This window comes from Piliocolobus tephrosceles, chromosome 4, assembly GCF_002776525.5.
Source record: "Piliocolobus tephrosceles isolate RC106 chromosome 4, ASM277652v3, whole genome shotgun sequence".
Lineage (NCBI taxonomy): Eukaryota > Metazoa > Chordata > Mammalia > Primates > Cercopithecidae > Piliocolobus > Piliocolobus tephrosceles.
Genome location: NC_045437.1, coordinates 160,352,246 through 160,363,725, shown reverse-complemented (window position 1 = coordinate 160,363,725; position 11,480 = coordinate 160,352,246). Strand labels below are relative to the sequence as shown.

The following is an 11,480-nucleotide window of genomic DNA, read 5'->3' as shown; positions in this document are numbered from 1 at the left end:
ATCTATCTATCTATCTATCTATCTATCTATCTATCTATCTATCTATCTTTAAGTTATGTAGCTATGTGTGACAATATATTATTGGTAAGGTACATTTAAGAGTTGTGATCTAATTTTGGCATATCATGTAGGGTTCATTTCTATAAGATGAGCAGTATTTCAACTTGACCATTTTGTTGTGTCATTTGTTTTTTATAAAGTGAACAATAATAAACAATAAATAAAAGGGGGCAGAAACAGAACATAGGGGTATTAGTATTTTAAAAGATAATTCTAACCAGTTCCATTAACCTAATTTTTCATCAACCTCCTCATATGTTTAACATCTTGGATAATATAAGGATTTTTGACATGTATTATTCATAAAACTTACGATGGAAAGTAGTTATAATAATATAAACTGGATGATGATGGAATCAAGGGAATATTTGGTTCAGAAGGAACTGTTGGCATAAAAAGAGCTGGGCACCTAAGGAAAAGCGGAATTGATGTAGGGACCATCTTCCTACTGTTGACTCTCTTGCCTGCTTCCCCTCCAGTTTTCTTCTTTTCCTGTCTGAATCTCCAGAAATTAAAACTTGATATCTAGTTTTTGTTGCCCTAACCATGGAAGCTTTTGATTACCAGTAAAACTTGTCTCAAAATAATAACCTTTTCTTTCATGCAAGCAGCAATGTTGCCCCCATTTATTATTATTAAAGCCTTCTTTAATAGGGACAGCTCACATCTTGCCTTGCTCGAGTACATGTGAGAAATCAGCAACTCAGGCGACATCTTCCATAGCTATACACACGAATTGACTCTTTATAGCCTGTAAGCAGCTACTAATAAGAACCAATTTCTGTTTCGATAACAACAGAATTTCACATCTTGCTAAATCTGCTAATTCAAAATTGTGTGTGTATTTGTGATATGGTATATGTAAATTTTATTTTCTAATTTAAAACACATTTGCATAATTGAGTACCTCAGTGTGTTCTGATAATCAGAGTATGTAAGATTTGGCAGGAAAGCAATTTATTGAGTCTTTGGCTCTATTTGTGCTGTTCATTAAGATCTTCAAAAAAATCAGTTTTAAATAGTATAGCACAGGGTGTGAAAATTCCAGTGCCCTTTCTGAATTCTGTTTTGCTGATTCCTTAGGTTGTCATCGGCACCTCTGGCATCACTAAAGCCTAATTATCCCTTCCATATCTTATGGCAGATATTTTTCCTTTAGCCCAAATATAGATGGGATCTTTCCCTATGTAGTCTTGAGCAGAGTGAAAATCTGAAATATTTCTTCAAGACAGATAAAATGAAAACTTATAGCAACCAAGTCAAAGTAATCTGTTTTACCCAAACCCCACGAAAACCTTCTTGCCACACTACCGATGCCTATGTACAGAGTCATATACAGATAGTGTATGTATACTCCATATACATAGAGAGTCCTTCTGTATCATGGATTCCATCTCCATGGATTCAACCACTTGTGGTGCAAAAATATTTTGTCTAAATAAAAATATGAAGTAAAATGCAGCAATAACAAAAATACAAATTAAAAATAATGTAGTATAACCACTATTTACATAGTGCTTACCTTATAAGTGCTAAGTATTATATTAGGTATTAAAGGTAATCTAGAGATGATTCAGAGTATAGGAGAGGATGTATATAGGTTATAATCAAATACCACCCCGTCATATAAAAGGAATTGAGCATTCATGGATTTTGTTATCTGCAATGTCTTGGAACCAATCCCCCATGGATACAAAGGGACAACTGTATAGTAATAAGATTTATAAAGACATTTGTGAGACATAGACACTGTGGTTGCCACCTCATCAACCATGCATCTACCACTGTGTAGCTGCAATGCTATGTTAGGAAAGGATAGCCCTAGGGGGTTGGGTCATGATTTGTCTGGGCCTATCATGGGGATTGTTTCAGGACCACAGGCCTAAGCCAGTCAGCCCATGCCATTGACCAAGTGGAGACATATGATCTGTTCCCTATATTTGCCTCATGAAGCTGAAAAAGGTAGCATTTTTGATGGTTAGAGCTTGCTCATTTATGCCTCCACTGGATATAAATAAGGAAGGATGCAACCCTTATCACTGTAATCAGGAAGGAAACCATCCTTGTGATGAATCTGACATCATATACTGCAGAATGAAGAGACGGAAAGTACCTTTCTCTTGGATAACATTGTCGAATCCTCCAATCCTGGAGCCCAGTCTAATGTTTGCGTTTCTGAATATGTGAGTCAGTATATCCTTATTACTAAGCCAGTTTAAGACTTTTATGTTCCTTGTAGTCTAAGGCATAAAAATATTCCCTGATGTTCATATTTTCATTTACAGGGCAAGAAAAATATGGGGCAATATTAATAACCTCTATTGTTATTAAGAGAAAATGCTAGTAATCTGTTCTGTGACTTCTTAAAAAATTAAATGAGCGTGTATATAGCTTATCAATCATCTTAATAGCTATCAATCGCTAGTAAAACAAAGCTGAAGTGATTTAGGGTTAACATCAATAAAAGGTTTATGCATACACATTTTAAAATCTCTTCATATAATCCAAAGGGATATATTTTTTGATAGCTGCTTTTAAGTCATTGTATACTTCTTTTATCTATAACCAATGTGAAGTCAGCCATTTTACTTTTAATACTATAATGAAAATATGGAGAGAAGAAAGAGAAAGGAAAGAAGTAGATTTAGTATTTATTAGTTTGGATCATGTAGGGTTGAATGATAACTTTAAGATGCTTCTCCCTACTCTCCTAGGTATAGTAAGAGGAAAGAACAGCACTTAGAGGATTTGAATTTATATTATTAATGTAAGTTATAAATGGAGAGGAATGCTTGTATTTTCAAAGCAATGCTAAGATTTATGCTTTGCATTGTAATGCAAACAGTATTTTCATGGACATTGTCTCATTTAATTCCATCAAAATCTGAACTCTCTAGTTTTCTTATCATTATTATTTTACAGATGAAGAAAGCCCTGAAAAACAAACGGATCATAGATTTTGAAGTCAGATACCTAGATTTAAATCAGGGCTATGCTACTTATTAACTATGTGAATGTGGGCACACTAACACCTCAAAAGCTTGGATTCCTCACCTCTAAAATAGAGGCTGCATCTTCTGTCTCACAGAATGTTGTGAAACTGTGACAGTTGCAAAGCAGCTAGTTAATTGGCATTTCATCTGCACCAGTTTCTATCACATCCTCTCTCTTTGCTGCTCTTGCTTATGAAGTTGCCTTAATTTTTGTGGTAGGTAGAATAATAGTCCTTAAGAGCGTATTTGCCCCAGTCCCTGGAATTTATGAATACGTGAGGTTACAAAGCAATAAGGAATTAAGGTAGTAGATGGAATTAAGGCTGCCAACCAACTGACCTTGAAATAGGGAGGTTATCCCGTATTATCATGGTAGGCCCAATGTTGTCACAAGAGTTCTTAAAAGTGGGAGAGTGAGGCAGAAAAGTTCTGAGTCAGAGGGAGACATGATTATTAAAGAAAGACAGATGCGATATGAAAAGGATTCAGCTCATCATGGATGGTTTGAAGAATGAGGTTACTAGTGAAGAAATGTGAGCAGCTTCTAGAACATGCAAAAACAAGGAAACAGAATCTTCCCTGGAGCCTACAGAAGTGAACACAAACAGCCTTTTCAACACTTGATTTTAGCCAGTGAGGTCTGTGTCAAACTTCTAACCTAGAAAACTACAAGAGAATAAATTTGGATACCTTAAACCACTGAATTTGCAATAATTTTTACAGGCAGCCATGGAAAACCAGTACACTTTCTAAGTAATATTGCCTCAATCATTCAGAGAAAGAATAAAGAAACGTAATGATTTCAAGTCTTTAAACTGTGGTATCAACAATTCTGTTTCTATGGTTAGTTTTGAGAACTGGTAAAGAGATTAGATAAAAAGTAGTAATTGGTACCATGATATATAAATATTTATAAGGAGTAACAAACTCAGGTTCTGTTAACAAACATGATTAATTATAGTTAACCATTTCTAGCTGAGGGATTAGCCAAAACAACAACAACAAAAAAAATAGTCTATGTCATCTTTTAACAATGAAATAAATTGAATTGGTTCTTTAAAATCTACCCACGGCTGAGCACAGTGGCTCCTGCCTGTAATCCCAGCTCTTTGGGAGGCTGAGGCGGGCAGGTTGCTTGAGGCCAGGAGTTCGAAACAAGCCTGGGCAACATGGTGAATCCCCATCCCTACTACAAATACAAAAAAAAAAAAAAAAAAAATAGCTGGGCATGGTGGCATGCACTTGTAATCCCAGCTACTTTGGAGGCTGAGGCAGAAGAATTGCTTGAATCCAGAGGTGGAGGTTACAATGAGGTGAGATGGCACCATTGCACTCCAGCCTGGGCAAGAGTGAGGCCCTGTCTCAAAAAAACTTATAATAAAATAAAAATAAAATAAAATATACCTATGAAAATACCAGGCTCTGATGATTTTGTAGATGATTTCTATGTTCCAAAGATAGATCATTTCAATGTTATACAAACTATTTTAGAAAATAGAAAATGGAGAGATTAAAACTATGTAAATGTCTTACTAAATCCTAAGAGGATAGGGTAAAACAGAAAAATGATAAGCCCTTCTTTATTAGGAAAGAAATGAAGAAAGTCAAAATCAAATATTAGCAGATATTATCTTACAATGAATGCATTTTTTAAATAACCAAGTATGGTTATTTTATTGCAGATTTATTCCAGAAATGCAAGGGTAGTTTAGCATTAGAACATCTTAAAATGTAACTACGTATTCCAATTAAAGATAAAAACCATATGATCATCTTGTTTGGATAAAGAAAATGCCTTTCATACGATTCAAAACACATTCATGATAAAAACTCTTGGCAAAGTAGGGAAAAGTAGGAACTTTATTAACCAGTAGAAATCACTTACAAAACAACTTGTAAATATCTTTCCTTTTAAACAGTGGAGCATTAAAAGCATTCCTTTTAGAATCAGAAACAAGGAAACAACTCCGCTACCACCACTTCTATTCACCAATGCACTGAAAATTTTAGGCATTATAATAAACTAGATAATACTATTATCTACATAAAGAATAAAACAGATTATGGAATTAAATTATGAGAAATAGTAGGAGACTTTAATTGGTAGTTAGATATCAAATCAATATGCAGTAATAAATTGCATTTTGTTTTAGTCATAGGCAGTAAAAAATTAAAACTTCTGTTTATTTTATGTAAAATATGAAATATATTGAAATATATCTAATGACAAGTATGTAAAACATATGGAGAATATTATAGACTATATTACAATTCAATAAAGAAGACCCAACTTGATGAAGAGATACGCTCTACTCATAAGACTAAATATGATACAAATGTTCATTTCCCTCAAACTGATCTATTAATACAATGCATTCCATTAAAATTCTAACAAGAGTTTTGAAGGAACTAGACAGGATGATTCTAAATGTATAGAAGGACATAGGTCTGAAAATTGCCAAGATATTGGTGAAGAAATAATATAGGAAGGAGGGAAACCTGCGCTATCAGATACCAAGATATAGTACACAGTAAATATGAAAACGCAGTTGCCCATATTTGGAAATTGATGTGTACTGCAGATCACTGGGTAAGGCATAGTTCAATATGTGATGTTAAGATGGTTTTCACATGAAAAAAATTGAGGTTAATTCTGTGTGGTTTAAATTTGTAAAAACAGGAGTCTATTTTTGAAGAAGAGACAGATTTCTTAAAGAGTACACAAAAATGTTAATCATACAGGAACTATATTAATATTTAAAATTTATGTATATTAAAAGACAGTAATGAAAGTGAACAAAAGCAAGCTTCTATCTGGGAGAGGATACAATATTTCCTGGATTTTAAAGTATTTTCAATTTTCTTTGATTTCAACACATACCCTTAATTTATGTATCACTAAATAAATAAGACAATGATCAATTTTAATTCTAAGAATTATTGATTTCAAGACATTACAATGTGAAATAAGGTGAATCTTAGAATTATTGATGTTTTTTTTTTTTTTTTTGAGACGGACGGAGTCTGGCTCTGTCGCCCAGGCTGGAGTGCAGTGGCCGGATCTCAGCTCACTGCAACCTCCGCCTCCCGGGTTCACGCCATTCTCCTGCCTCAGCCTCCCGAGTAGCTGGGACTACAGGCGCCCGCCACCTCACCCGGCTAGTTTTTTGTATTTTTTAGTAGAGACGGGGTTTCACCGTGTTAGCCAGGATGGTCCCAATCTCCTGACCTCGTGATCCGTCCATCTCGGCCTCCCAAAGTGCTTGGGATTACAGGCTTGAGCCACCGCCCCCGGCCTATTGATGTATATTAATAGTATTTCCAATACGTGTAACCAACAAAGTATTAGAACCCAGAGTATAAAAGCAAATTTTCTAAATCAGTAAGTAAGAAACAAACAAGGAAGTAGACGTGCCAAATAGGGCAAAAGACTCTAAAGACCATTTTTGGAAGATAATACATCAAGGGTGAATTTAAAAACATAAAATGGTAAGATGCCCAACTTCATTAGTAGTAAAGGAAATGAACATTCAGATCACAAGCAGATTTCTACCAGTGGGATTGATGAAATTAAAATCCTACATTATAAAGTGATGGCAAGTATGTGAATCTATGGAAACAATGTGCTTCAGGAGTGAATTTAAATTGATATAATCACTTTAGAGAACTTTGGGCAGTATTTAGTAAAACTGGCATTTGTACAACTTGACATCATTAATTAAATTCTTACAAATACGCCTTAGAGAATCCTATGTGCATTAAAGACATGTTTACGATAGAAATGCAAACATATATCCAAGTCCAAAGTTTATCTTTTCTTTTCTCTCAGGAATATAAAGCCCTTGAAACATTCTGTATTCCCTGTCCTTATTGTAGGCTGTTACCATTTTTTTAAACAACTTATTTGATTTTTAAAACACACAAGATGTTATGGTTTTCTACAGTCAATGCTCAATTAGATTTATTCACATATTTATTATTTTATTAGCTTTTATTAGTTCTTCGTTCTTTCTTACAAACCAGTTCTCTCTCCTAATCTTACTTTCCTCCTATTGAAGCAATATTTATTAGAATTTCCACTAGTAAAAGTCTACTGGTGACACACACTTAAGTTTTTGTTAGTATGAAAATGTCTTAATTTTACTTTGATTCTTGAAAGATATTTTAAGTGAGTGTAAAATCCCAGGATTCTGGATACCTATTTGGTATTTTTGTTTTTTCAGCACATTTTGAAGATTTAGTTGACCTGTCCTTTGGCATCCATTGTTGCTCTTGAGGATTTAGCTATCAGTCTAACTTATTTTAATGCCATCTGTCCTACAAAAACAAAACAAAACAAAATACAGAGTCTAGGCTAAAAAGTAGACAGGTTTTCATGCTGTAACTTTTTTTTTAGGGAGCAGATTGTTTTTCTTATCATTTCGTTGAGTTTAGTTATTTGTGTGGGAGGGTGGGGAAAGATGGTATCTTCTCCCACTCACTTCAATTAGAAGTTTCAGTTTGGAGATCTTACCTTGAACAGGCATTATCTTTGTTCCAGTGCAATGGCTAAGGCTGAACACTTTGGATCTGAGACTGGCAAATGCCTATAGGCAATCAGCACATCAGTGCCAGCTCAGAACTCTTCCCTGCTTTTCCTTCAGCCCATGGAAGGATTTCCCTTAAGAGTGAACTCAGCTATGCATTTAAGATGATTTTTGTTATTTTTACTCCATCATTTATATGTTCAGGTGATTTGCAACCAGACTTTTCTCACTGCTGGAAGTGGAATTTCAAGAAAAACTTTTAAAGTACTACTGTACTTTATGTATGTATTTTTATACATACATATGTTTATACATATGTTTATACATCTTGCAGCAACAGTCACACAATCCAATTTGCTCAACAATCACATGTGTTGTGACACTAACTTGGATAATTGGTTTTATAGTTAAGATGTCACCACAAGTTTTTTAAAAAAAAAAAAATAGTCTTAGACACTTTGGGAGGCCAAGGCGGGTGGATCACGAGGTCAGGAGATTGAGACCATCCTGGCTAACACAGTGAAACCCCGTCTCTACGAAAAATACAAAAAAATTTAGCCAGGCGTGGTGGTGGGCACCTATAGTCCCAGTTACTCGGGAGGCTGAGGCAGGAGAATGGTACGAACCCAGGAGGCAGAGCTTGCAGTGAGCCGAGATTGTGCCACTGCACTCCAGCATAGGTGACAGAGCGAGACTATGTCTCAAAAAAAAAAAAAAAAAGTTTTAGAAACTGTTTTAGAGATGTTCAGATTGTATGCTACAAGGTAGTAATTATTAAACTTTTTGGTCTTTGTACTCCTTTACATTCTTGAATTATTTAAGATCCCAAATAGATTTTTATGTAGGTTACATTTATCAATTATTGTTGTGTTAGAAATTAAAATAAATTCTAGAATCATTTTGATTCATTTAAAATTAATAAACTCATCAAATGTTAGCATAAAGGACATGCATTCATAATTTTTACAAAAATTAGCTATATTATATAGAACAATAAAAATAGTGAGAAGACATGGCTTTGTTTTATATTTTTGAGAGTCTCTTTGTTTGGGTTCTAGAAGACAGCTGAATCTCATATCTCATATCTGCTTCTGCATAAGGTGTTTCTGTATGTTATTATGGTTGACCTGTATGAGGAAAATGTGGCCTTACCCAGAATGTAGTTGAAAAATGGAGGACTATTTTCAGATTATTGTGCATTTTCTAAAACCCATGCCATAGTGTTTTAAAAGTTTGTGGAATGGGACAATGTAGAATCTGAAAGCACAGAATGAACTTTCACACTTTAGTATATTAATATCTATTGGTATATCTTAATTTAAATGGATGTTTTAACCCTGCATGGCTTTTTAGTATCAATTATCTATTGATTGGAATATATTAGTTCACTGAATTAGGCAGATATTCTAAATGTTGACACATTTCACCCTACTATCTATCTACCTATCTATCTGTATATCTATCTATCTAATCTAATCTTATCTATCTGTTAATATCACCACCTGTATTATCAGAAAAGTCTTTAAGTTTTGAGAAGCTGTCAAGCTCATGGTGACAGATGAAAGTTTTCCAATACTCTAATTTTTCACTTGAAAACTTGAATTTTATTATTGGCAAAAAAAAATAGTCATATCATAAGTTGGTTTTCATAGAGTGACAAGTTCACTTTGTTCATTTTTAGGCAAGTATTGCTCAGATTTCCAAGTCTGAATACTGTTTGTCACTTGTTCTTTCAATGAAAAAATGATGCTTCATGAAAAGCACAGCCAGCTCAGCTCATAACTGAAGCGATTTCACAATCCTTTTAACTGAGACACCATATTTTAGCCTGCAACAGAAATGCTTTATCCATACTTCTTTTTTTGTTACACAAAAATATTTTTAAAATGTATATACTCAAGTGTTCAGATTTGATAAAATGAATAAATGTTACTGCTACATCTGGAAATTTTGAAGTGAAATTGTCATGGTACCCCTCCGAGGAGTAAGTGGCAGTGAATAAAATGACTGACAGTGAAGTTGGTGCCACTGCCTTGACTAGGCAATTTTACCTACCATTACTTTGGCACCATCACTACAAATGTCAACACAGTTTTAACTTTGCATATACCTCTTGAAAAGGTCTTAGAGGACCCACTCAAAAGGTCTTATGGAATCCCAGGTTTCTGCATAACCCTCTTTGAGCAATTCTGCCATGAGCTGAGAACGATTGATAATCAATGGGGATAGTCAGTGTTTACGTGTGTGTGTGTGTGTGTGTGTGTGTGTGTGTGTGTGTACACACGTTTCATGATACTTTTTAAGGACTTTAATGTATAGAAAATTGGAAAATACTTAAAGCTGGGAAAGATAAATGCTGATTGATTGAGTTTCCTGCTATGAATATTCCTCCAATACTTGTGGATAAGAGAGGCTGTGTATCCTCTACCACCAAGTTCCCAGCTCTGTGATAATCTGACTCCCCCAGGCATTCTATGGAAACTTAGTTGCTTCAACATCCTAACTTTTTTTCTTCTGTCTTTGAGCAGGTTGGAATGATCCAGGTTATTCTTCTCTATGCTTCTGAATATTGTGATTTTATGTACTTGACATATTGTCAGGTATACAGACCACCCAGGAAGCAGCTGCCAAAAAGAAGCATATCCATACACTAAAACATATTTAAATAGCCCTTTCTGTCAACACTGTACTGTGAGAATCTCCAGACACTTCCCTTTCCAAACACAGTACATTCTTCACACCACATTGCAGCAGAAGTAGTCACTTTTGCTGGGTGAGAAGAGGTTAAGCTCATTTTTAAGCAGCTTAATTTTTGTTAAACAGCAATTTGGCATTTTCTTTTGCATTATGGCACCTCAACCATAGAGAATCTCAGGGACTTAAAATACTTAAGGCAATCATTGAGGTCATCTTTTTACTTTAATATCTTTTATGATAGAACTATACTGTTTGTACTGAAAAGACTTATTAGTTCAATATGCAATATTTTGACATGTTTAAGCCTTTGGACTACGCAAAGAACAGGTTAACTTTTGTCTACATGAATCTTAGTTTCTAAATGAATTAGTAGTGTAATTAAGTATTCATGGGAGTTCCAATACATTTATTAGGGATTTACTATATTCAAAGTCCAATGTCAAGCTCTCTGATGGATTCAATGTTGACAATAAGATTTTTGCCCACTCAGTCTAATGGGACATATACTTTTGCAGAAGAAATTAGCAAGCATATTAGAAGCCTGTGCCAACCTTCAATGGGTAAAATTTTATAAAAACAATTTTTTGAAAATTTTTTGAATATTCAGAGGTCCTCACATTTATGAGAGATCTTATGTTATAATGCACTGCTCAGTGATTAACACAGGAAGCTTCAGATATGCAAATAGAATATATTCAGTGTGGTAGACAGAATTCTTAGTAATCCCAAGATTTCTGACCCCTAGCTATTCAATCAAATGCTAATCTAAGTACTGCTGTGAAGGAATTTTGCAGAGGTAATTAGTTTTTCAGTTTACCTTAAGACATGGAGATCTAACCAGGTGGAACTTTTTTGTTTGTTTGTTTTTGTTTTTGTTTTTGTTTTTTAGACAAAGTCTCACTTTGTCACGCAGGCTGGAGTGCAGTGGCACAATCTCAGCTCACTGGAACCTCCCCCTCCTGGGTTCAAGCGATTCCCCTGCCTCAGCCTCCTCAGTAGTTGGGATTACAGGCAGGTGCCACCATACCCAGCTAATTTTTTGTATTTTTAGTAGAGATGGAGTTCCAGGTGAAACTTTTAAAGCAGAAGCAAGGCCACTGAATTGTACCAACAACCTGCATGAGTTTATAAGCTGATACTTTCCAAAACCTTAAAACAGGAGCACAGCCTGAATGATATCTTGACTTTGCCCTTGTGAGACCCC

General features: G+C 34.7%; 1 protein-coding gene across 1 annotated transcript in view; it reads left to right on the top strand.

Annotated features, from left to right (window-relative positions):
• The window catches only part of ADAMTS19 (ADAM metallopeptidase with thrombospondin type 1 motif 19), a 252,046-nt gene that overhangs the window by 79,932 nt on the left and 160,634 nt on the right, over positions 1–11,480 (top strand). The window lies entirely within an intron of this gene.